Source organism: Lygodium microphyllum, chromosome 11, assembly GCF_053477565.2.
Source record: "Lygodium microphyllum isolate KBCC chromosome 11, Lygodium_microphyllum_v1.1.10, whole genome shotgun sequence".
NCBI lineage: Eukaryota > Viridiplantae > Streptophyta > Polypodiopsida > Schizaeales > Lygodiaceae > Lygodium > Lygodium microphyllum.
The window spans coordinates 80,264,416-80,274,927 of record NC_141145.1 but is presented as its reverse complement, the minus strand read 5'-3'; the positions used below and the strand labels follow the sequence as shown (position 1 = coordinate 80,274,927).

At 42.4% G+C, this 10,512-nt stretch overlaps 1 pseudogene; it reads left to right on the top strand.

The window, feature by feature from the left end:
• Positions 1-1,972: 1,972 nt before the first annotated feature.
• On the top strand, positions 1,973-5,216 carry LOC148029011 (nudix hydrolase 3 pseudogene; annotated as a pseudogene).
• The last annotated feature ends 5,296 nt before the right edge of the window (positions 5,217-10,512 follow it).

Below are 10,512 nucleotides of genomic sequence, written 5' to 3'. Positions count from 1 at the left end.
CATAAAGGCATCAAACTTATGATACCACTCCCTAGGTGTCTGCTTCAAGCCATAAAGACTTTTCTTCAATTTACACACTAGGTGCTCCCTTCCAGGTTCTGCAAAGCCCTTAGGCTGCTCCATATAAATCTCATCATGCAAGTCCCCATGTAAGAAAGCCATCTTGACATCCATCTGGTATAAATCCAAGTCAAGCTAAGCAACCAAAGCCAAGACTAAGCGCAGGGTGATCATCTTAACCACAGGAGAAAAGACCTCATCAAAGTCCACACCATGCTCCTGCTTAAAACCCTTTGCTACTAATCTAGCCTTGTATGCTGGCTTGGGGTGTCCACGGGTACTTTCTAGCTTGTACACCCACTTGCATTGCAAAGCCATCTTGCCCGTAGGCAAGGAAACCAAATCCCAAGTGTCATTCTTATGCAAGGATTCTATCTCTGACTGCATAGCACTCTCCCAGGAGTGACTGTTACCCCTGCGCATAGCCCCATCATAAATGAAATGCTCTCCTACATCTGTATCCAAGACATAATGCATCAAGGGCTGAAATATATCATGTGGACATCTGTCTCTAGTAGACCGTCTCACGGCAGGCTCTGATGCCTGCCCATCTTCCTATCCAACACCCTGACTATGAGCATCTATTGCAGCTGTAGGCTATCCAACTAGCTGTAGGCTATCCAAACTAGTTTTGCAGGAGCTCTCGGCTCCTCCTGAAATATGACCCTGCGGATCTCAATAACTCTCTCAGGCTGTCGATGCATCTTGTCTTCATGGAAGACTACATCATGACTGTAGATGGCTTTCCACGCCTGGGGATCCCAGAGAAGGTAACCCATCTCACCTGCATCCCCATAACCAACGAAAATTCATTTAAAACTTTTAGGATGTAGCGTACTTCTCTTGTCTCACATCCAAAGACACAGAGATGCGCATAAGAGGGAGGTTTTCCAATCCATACCTCCTCTGCGACATGGAAATCCAAACCACTAGAAGATGATCTATTTATGACATGCATAGCTGTAGTAACTGCCTCAGTCCAGAAGCTTTGTGGTAGGCCTGCATGGCTAAGCATACTGCGTACAGGCTTCTGGATGGTTCTATTCATCCGCTCAGCCAAACCATTCTAGGGGGGTGTAGGGGGCACTCAACTAACGCTTAATACCCCTCTCATCACATAACTGCTCAAAAGCATGTGAGACATACTCACCCCCATCATCTGTCCTTAGGCATTTTAGCCTATACCCAGACTGGTTCTCAACCAATGCAAGCCATCTCTAAAACACAGCCAAGACGTCAAATTTCAGCTTAATGGATAAGCCCAAACTTTCCGTGAAAAATAATCTATGAAAGTAACAAAATACTTGGCACCACCCATAGACTAACAAGGCATGGGCCCACAGACATCCGAATGTACCAATTCCAAGGGCCCACTCATGCGTGGCCTACCAGACTTCTTATGCGTAGACCTAGTTTGCCTGCCATAAAGACAATGCCCACATGAATCAAAACATGCATAATCTAGAGGCGGTAAGTACTGCAAACCAGAAAGCATTTTCATTCCCTTCAAATACATATGGCCCAAAAATGGGTATGGCAAAGAGATACATGTGGGATAGAACCCACAGACAAAACATGATCAAGGGAAGAAGCGGTGTCATACTGCTGCGCATCCGAGGTGTGGAATCCACCAAAATATTGTGTGTGTGACATCTGTTTTTTTGTACATACTTAGTTGTTATGTTTGCATCTTTATTTTTGTACATCACTTATATCTGCCAAGAGGGAATTGCAAGAAGAACTTGGAGTTAATCTTCCTTTTGAAGCTTTTGAATTATTGTTTGTTTAACTCCAAGAATGTGTTATCAATGATGGAACTTTTATCAATAATGAGTATAATGATGTGTACCTGGTTACGACTCTGGAATCAATTCCCCTTGAAGCATTTTCCCTTCAGGAGTCAGAGGTTTCGATGGTGAAGTACATCGGGTGGAAGGAGTACAAAGAACTTCTAAGCAAAGGCCATCCAGATTATGTCTCGTATGAAGCTGACGGTGCATATGGAAAACTTTTCTCTTTACTGCAAACAAGGTACGAGGAAAATACAAAAGACAGACAATCGTCTATTAGAAAGAAGCTTGAGCGGTACATCCCTGTCAAATTAACTTGCAAGGAGTCAAGTTCATAAAGATGGTGATTATCATAGAGCAGTGCATGTATGGATTTATGCAGAGTCCACTGGGCAGTTGCTGTTACAGAAACGTGCTGATATTAAAGATTCATGGCCAGGATCAGATGCCATATAGTCTACAAAGGAACAGGGGAGCTTAATGGCAAAGGACCAGGTTCGCAGAAAGGATATTATGGGAGCAGAGAGTTATAAGGACTGCAAATTCTATCCCTGTCAAATGTGGGTTGGTGCTGCCATTCCGTCAACATTCTTATCTTTTTGATTGCACCCTTCACCTCAGAACGAAGTGGTTTTCATTCAATCCTCTTAGCTTGCTTATTGAGTGTTGCTGCCTTGCATGACCCAAGAGGTGGCATTGATTCAACCCCTTGATTGATTGATTGATTGATTTCGGAGAGCTTCACGATCACCCAAGATTTGATTCTTGAAATGCTTGATTCGAAGAGCATTGTTGGCCTACATCACTGTACAGGCCCACTATAAGCAGAGCATCATTCTCTGGTTGACTGTTACAGAATTTTTTTATCTATACAATAAAGCTGTATGTATCTACAAAAATTGTACCTGAATACAAAGATGCCTTCATGATCCTATTCCAACCCCTTAGATCTTACTTCACATTTCCTTGTTCCTTTGGAAAAGACAGGCTGTTAACATGACATGTATTTTTGTCAAGATGTTTATTGGAAAGCATTCAGTTGAAGCTGAATGTATGTCACATATTATCTAAAATTGAGCTTTCAAATTGAATCTGATCTCGCTAGATTGACCTTCTATCCTGAAATTCTTCAAAGTCCTATGTGGTCGCGACTTTGCTTTCGAAACCCTTCGACATCTTTGATGAACCCGACGTGAAAGCATTGCATAAATTTCAGGATGGGGGATACTTCAGCATCCATTTCAACCTCTTCTACAATTCCAGCTGCGTCCTCTACTTCAGCTCCATCATTGGCTGCTGCGTCAAGTACTTCAATGGATGATCTAAAGCAGATTTTGCAGAATATGTCCATGTATATGCAGCTTCAAAATCAGCAGACACAATTGTATATGCAGCAGCAGCAGCAATTGCATCAACAGCAGTTGTCTCAGCAAAGGCAACTATATTTGGAGCAGGAGAATGCAATCAGCGCGACTAAGGCGATTGAAGCAGTTGAGAATGAGAAGAAGCTATTTGATGGCCGTAATGTTTTAGCATATTTGAAGACATATGAGATCAAGATGGGGTTTTTTGGAGTTCCACCTGGACTTATGAGTAAGTATTTCCTTCGTCTTGTCACACCCGCCTTGAGGGCAAAAGTGACTGATCTTTTTATTCAAAATTCGCATTGGCAAGATTTTAAGAAAGCCCTGAAAGAAGAGTATTTCCTTGAGGACTTTGGGATAGCTACACGGCGGTCATTCCGAGAGTAGGTCTACATGCCAATAGTTGCTTCAGAGTTGATTCGAGAATTTGAAGAAAGGTATAGTTAGCTTGATGCCATTGAACAAAGAGCATTGGATGTTGAGAAAGTTGAGCTTTTCTTGCAAGCTGCAGATCCTGCTCTTCAGGAAGAATTGGGAGAGCTTCTTGAGGATCGCACGAAGCCTATGGGACTTAAAACGGATTGGCAAGATGCCCAGGAAGCAGTCTCGACTTTGACCAAGAGAAGGATATGGAAGACCCGCCTACAGAATGGTTCTATGACACCGACACCGTCATCTGCTCCTATGCCTGCTTCTATCCCTGTTATTTCTTCTCCTCCTCAGCCAGTTTCTTAGCCTATGCTAGTGCCTACTGTTTCCAATCCTCCTATTTCTCCTGTTCCACAACCGATGCCAGCACCTTCTGCTCCAAAACCATCCGCTCCATCGGTGCCTACCTCTCTTGATGACATAATCAAAGGCATAACAGATTTGACACTGGAGTCAGTTAAAGTGGAGTTGGTGGGAAAATTGAAAGAACAGTTTGCTTCGACTACGCCTACTATTTCTTCTAGTGCTCCTGCTGCACCTAGGAGAGATCGAAGATGTATTTGGTGTGATAGTACGGACCATCAGCATTGCAGGGATTGTGAATCTTTTCAGGATGCAAGGAGGATTTGAATTGGCCCTTATCGATGCCATTGTGCCATCATAAGAGCTCCTTGACTACGCCAAAAAGTGGGCTTTAAAAATTGCAAATTTTCGCAGGGCATGGAGTATTTCTCTTCATAGAACAGACAAACTAGAGCCCTTTGGTGAGGCACGACAAACTTTGAAGCTTATAAGACAACACCCTTTAATTTTCTTAGATGCTATTAAAAAAGAACTATTTTTGAAAAGAGGACAAAGGGGGCGTGAGAAAGAAAAAGCAAGGGAGGACTATTTTTGAAAGGGGAGTTTTGGAGGCAAAAGGGGGCGTGAGAAAGGAGAGAAGAAGCAAGGGGATTTTTTTCGTGAATGGAAGAAGAAAGGGAAAGAAAAATATCGGCACCTTCAGAAGGAAATCAGAGAGGAGAACAGGGGAGGAAACAGTGGACGAACGTTTGGTATTGTGGAAGGCGAAAGAAGCTGATGACATTCTCTGATCTGCAAAGGATAATGGGATATATCGAGCGCAGGGCACATCTCTGCTGGGGACACATCACTTATATCTGCCAAGAGGGAATTGCAAGAAGAACTTGGAGTTAATCTTCCTTTTGAAGCTTTTGAATTATTGTTTGTTTAACTCCAAGAATGTGTTATCAATGATGGAACTTTTATCAATAATGAGTATAATGATGTGTACCTGGTTACGACTCTGGAATCAATTCCCCTTGAAGCATTTTCCCTTCAGGAGTCAGAGGTTTCAATGGTGAAGTACATCGGGTGGAAGGAGTACAAAGAACTTCTAAGCAAAGGCCATCCAGATTATGTCCCGTATGAAGCCGACGGTGCATATGGAAAACTTTTCTCTTTACTGCAAACAAGATACGAGGAAAATACAAAAGACAGACAATCATCTATTAGAAAGAAGCCTGAGTGGTACATCCCTGTCAAATTAACTTGCAAGGAGTCAAGTTCATAAAGATGGTGATTATCATAGAGCAGTGCATGTATGGATTTATGCAGAGTCCACTGGGCAGTTGCTGTTACAGAAACGTGCTGATATTAAAGATTCATGGCCAGGATCAAATGCCGTATAGTCTACAAAGGAACAGGGTAGCTTAATGGGAAAGGACCAGGTTCGCAGAAAGGATATTATGGAAGTAGAGAGTTATAAGGACTGCAAATTCTATCCCTGTCAAATATGGGTTCGTGCTGCCATTCCGTCAACATTCTGATCTTTTTGATTGCACCCTTCACCTCAGAACGAAGTGGTTTTCATTCAATCCTCTTAGCTTGCTTATTGAGTGTTGCTGCCTTGCATGACCCAAGAGGTGGCATTGATTCAACCCCTTGATTGATTGATTGATTCATTTCGGAGAGCTTCACGATCACCCAAGATTTGAGTCTTGAAAGGCTTGATTCGAAGAGCATTGTTGGCCTACATCACTGTACAGGCCCACTATAAGCAGAGCATCATTCTCTGGTTGACTGTTACAGAATTTTTTTATCTATACAATAGAGCTGTATGTATCTACAAAAATTGTACCTGATTACAAAGATGCCTTCATGATCCTATTCCAACCCCTTAGATCTTACTTCAGATTTTCTTGTTCCTTTGGAAAAGACAGGCTGTTAGCATGACATGTATTTTTGTCAAGATATTTATTGGAAAGCACTCAAATGAAGCTGAATGTATGTCACATATTATCTAAAATTGAGCTTTCAAATTGAATCTGATCTCACTAGATTGATCTTCTATCCTAAAATTATTCAAAGTCCTCTGTGGTCGCGACTTTGCTTTCGAAACCCTTCGACATCTTTGGTGATGCTCTGCTTATAATGGGCCTATAAAGTGATGTAGGCCAACAATGCTCTTCGAATTAAGCCTTTCAAGACTCAAATCTTGGGTGATCGTGAAGCTCTCCGAAATCAATCAATCAATCAATCAAGTGTCAAGATTGTGGGAGAGAAGGAAGGAGTCTCGCTTGAAGCTTTCTTGCTTGCACAATGGGGGAAGACACACAAGGGTGGAGGCTGAAAACAGTTTTCCTCTTCTTAGTTGTGTAAGCCAAAAGAACTCTAGTACAAAGAAATAGAAGAACCCTATATATGGGTCTCAAAACCAAACTCAACTAACTAAGGTGGCATACTAACTGAGCCACGAACTAGAGTAGATAAGGATAGCTATCATGTAGCTATTATTCATGGGCGGTGTACCAACCGCGTCTGCAACTGACAAGTCGGTGACATAAATACACAACGGTCACCCTGGCATATCACGAGTGGAGCTCGATATGTCAACACTCCCCCTCGAGCTCAATCCCAAATCCTGCACACCAAGCAGGTCTCTGAACTTGCGCAGCTTCTCTGCGCCCAATGCCTTCGTGAATATGTCAGCTACCTGATCCTCTGTGCTGACATAAACTAGATCAATAAGACCTAGTAAAACCCTCTCTCGCACATAGTGATAATGCACCTCAATGTGCTTTGTTCTAGCATGATAGACTGGGTTATTTGCCAAGTGTATACTACTCATGTTGTCACAATAAATGACAACTGGTCCATCTGTAGACTGATGCATATCATAAAGTAGCTTATGCAACCAAGCTACCTCACATGCAGCCATTGCTGCACCCCTATACTCAGCCTCTGTGCTCGACAAGGCAACTGTAGGCTGTTTCTTGCTGCTCCAAGTGACTGCAGTACTCCCAAAAGAGAACACATATCCACTGGTAGATCGTCTATCAGAAATACTACCAGCCCAATTAGCATCAGTGTACCCATGCAACTGTATCTGAACCCCAGTCTCATAAAATAGTCCATACTACAATGTGGACTTCACATACCTGAGTATGCGTCTAGCCGCATCCAAATGTAGTTTCCTTGGAGCCTGCATAAACTGACTTACCAATCCAACAGCATAGCTCAAATCTGGCCTGGTAATAGTCATATAAATCAAGCTTCCTACTATGCGTCTGTACATAGTAGGGTCTTCCAGAAGCTCACCTGCATCTGCGCTCAGCTTCACATTCTGCTCCAAAGGAACTGAAATAGGCTTACAGCCTGTCATCCCATATTTGGACAGCATGTCCAATCCATACTGCCTCTGCAAGAGCTGTATCCGACTTGGTGATCTAATCACCTCAATGCCCAAGAAATAACGCAGCTCTCCCAAATCCTTCATCTCAAACTTCTGCTTCAATAGCATTTTCACATGAAGGATATCTTCATCACTGTCACCTGTCATAATCAAATCATCAACATAAATGACAAGTAGCATAATACCTTTCTCTGTTTTTCTCACATAAAGTGAGAAATCTGCCTTGAAAATCTGAAAGCCAATAGTGACAAGATACTGTCCTATCTTGTCAGACCATGCTCTAGGTACTTGCTTCAAGCCATACAAGGCTTTCTTCAACCTGCAAACAAACTCAGGATGAACAACATGCACATAACCTGGTGGCTGCTCCATATAGACCTCTTCTTGCAAATCACCATGCAAGAAGGCATTCTTTACATCCATCTGATGTAAAGACCATCCCTTTGATGCAGCCATAGCAATGACTGCTCTTACAGTTGCCATCCTTGCAACTGGACTGAATGTTTCTTCATAGTCAATGCCATATGTTTGTGCATACCCCTTGACTACTAATCTTGCCTTGTATCTGTTCACAGAACCATCTGCATTGTGCTTCACCTTATAAACCCACTTACAGCCAATTGCATTCTTACCTTTAGGCAAAGGTACTAACTCCCATGTAGCATTTGCTTCCAAGGCATCCATTTCTTCATCCATGGCTTTCTCCCATTTTTCTTTTCCCATGGCTTGCTCAAAAGATGTGGGTTCTGGTTCCTGTATCACTTTGACCATATATGCATAGTGAATGGCTGTAAATCCATCATATTTCAGCCTATCCACAGGATACCTAGCTCTCGTAGACCTGCGCAAAGTAGGTTCACTCCTAGGTGCTCTCAAAACATCCCTGGTCTTCCTTACTCCAGGTGTAACAATAGAAGGAATACCCAACTCATCATCAATGCTCTGTTCTGAGCCACTGGATTCACCATCCACATAAGAGTGACCTGCATTCACATAAAACATGGGCTGATCAACCTTCTCTTTTCCTTTTCGTAATACCTGCATACCACTATCTGTATTACTTTGAGAAGATTCTCTTGATCTCAATCTGCCTGTCCATGGCGAAGAATGTGAACCACTGCTAGAGGACGCTCCAGGTCCACTAATATTTTGTGACTGCTGCTGTGAATTCTGTGCAGCATTACCATTTTGTGCATCTACATCATCAATCACATTTACTGGTTTATACCAGCTACTCATCTCATCAAAAACAACATCTCTGCTCACTGTAAACTTACGAGTAGAAGGGTTATAGCATCTATACCCTTTTTGCTGCAGAGAGTAACCAATAAAGATGCACTTCTCAGCTTTTGGATCCAACTTGGATCTCAGCTCATCTGGCACATGTACATAGGCAATGCAACCAAAAATTTTCAAATGAGAAATATCTGGTTTCCTACCAGTATACCTCTCCTCTGGAGTCATTCCATGTATTGCTGCAATGGGAGTCCTGTTCATTATGTAGACTGCTGTAGCAACTGCTTCAGCCCAATAAAAATCTGGCAGGTCTTTTTCATTAAGCATGGCACGAGATACCTCTCCAATATTCCTGTTTTTCCTTTCTGCAATTCCATTTTGTTGTGGGGTATAACTGCATGAATATTGCTGCTTTATGCCATGCTCCTGCAAGAACTTTGCAAACTCATTTGAGAGGTACTCTCCCCCTCCATCTGACCTCAAGCATTTTATTTGCAGACCTGTTTCTTTTTCAGCCATAGCTTTAAGGGTTTTGAAATGCCCAAAAACTTCACTTTTCTTTTTCATAAAATACACCCAAATTTTTCTGCTATAGTCATCAATAAAAGTGAGAAAATAATGACAGCCTCCAAGAGATGCAGCTTTAGTAGTCCACACATCAGAGTGGATTAATTCCAATGGCTTCTCACTCTCTTGAACATGTCTAGGAAATGGTTTCCTTGCCTGTTTTCCAAACTGACAGGCTTCACATACCTTATGCATTTCTACAACCTTGAATTTTGGCAATCCTGCAACAATATTTTGGGCCTGCATTGATTTAAGTCGCTGTACATTAACATGACCAATGCGTTTATGCCAGATATCAATATCTGCAACTACACCGGTCCCATGTGCAAACATTGCTGCACTCAATTCAGACATGTCTGCATCCAACGTAAACATTCTGCCCTTCTTCTTTCCTTTTGCTATCAAGCGACCTTTATTTTTCATATCCTCAACAAAGCATCCATGAGGATTAAATCTGACCTGCAAGCCCTGCTCAACTATTTGACCGACAGAAACCAGATTCTTGGTGATATTCGGGACATGAAATACATCGGACAGGTATTTCTTTTTCCCATCCTGCATAGACAAGGGAATTTTTCCAATCTGCACAATAGGATGTGCAGTATCATCACCAGTCTCCACAAATCTTGGTTTTTCCATTTTCCTTACATCCTCCATCCATTCTGCATGACCTGTCATGTGGTTTGATGCACCTGAGTCAACATACCATACATCATTGCTTTCTTCTGCACTTGTCACAGAATTGTTCATGTGCTGCACCATGAACAAATGCTCATTTCTGTCATCACCCTGTCTGCTAGAAGATGCATAATTCCCTTGTTGCAGTTTTCCATTCATGATGTCATTCTGCTTTTTATAGCAGTCTTTAGCCATATGACCCATTTTACCACAGTAGTAGCATTCAACATTACTGTTTGCATTTTGACCTCTTTGCCATCCACCACGACCTCTTTGGCTCCCCCTGCCTCTAGACTTACCACGTCCTCCTCCATAGGACTGGTTTTCTTGAGTTTGCTGCATATTCTGATTTCTAGCACGGCCTCCAAATCGGCCTCCTCTACCTCTGCCTCTACCTCTTCCAGCATTTGAGTAGAAGACAGCTTCTTTTGAGGTTCCTCCTGAAGAAGATGCACCACCATTTCTCTGTTCCTCAGAAATTAGAAGAGCAATCAACTCCTCAAAATCAGGAAATCTTTCACGAACTGAAATGGATGTCCGAAACTGTGCATAATCCTTTCCTAGACCATTCAAGGTCACAGAAACTAAATCATCATCTTCCACTGGTGACCCAATGGAAGCAAGTGCATCTGCAATCTTCTTCACCTTCATATGGTAGTCGTTGATGCTCATATTTTCTCTTTGCACATTGTGC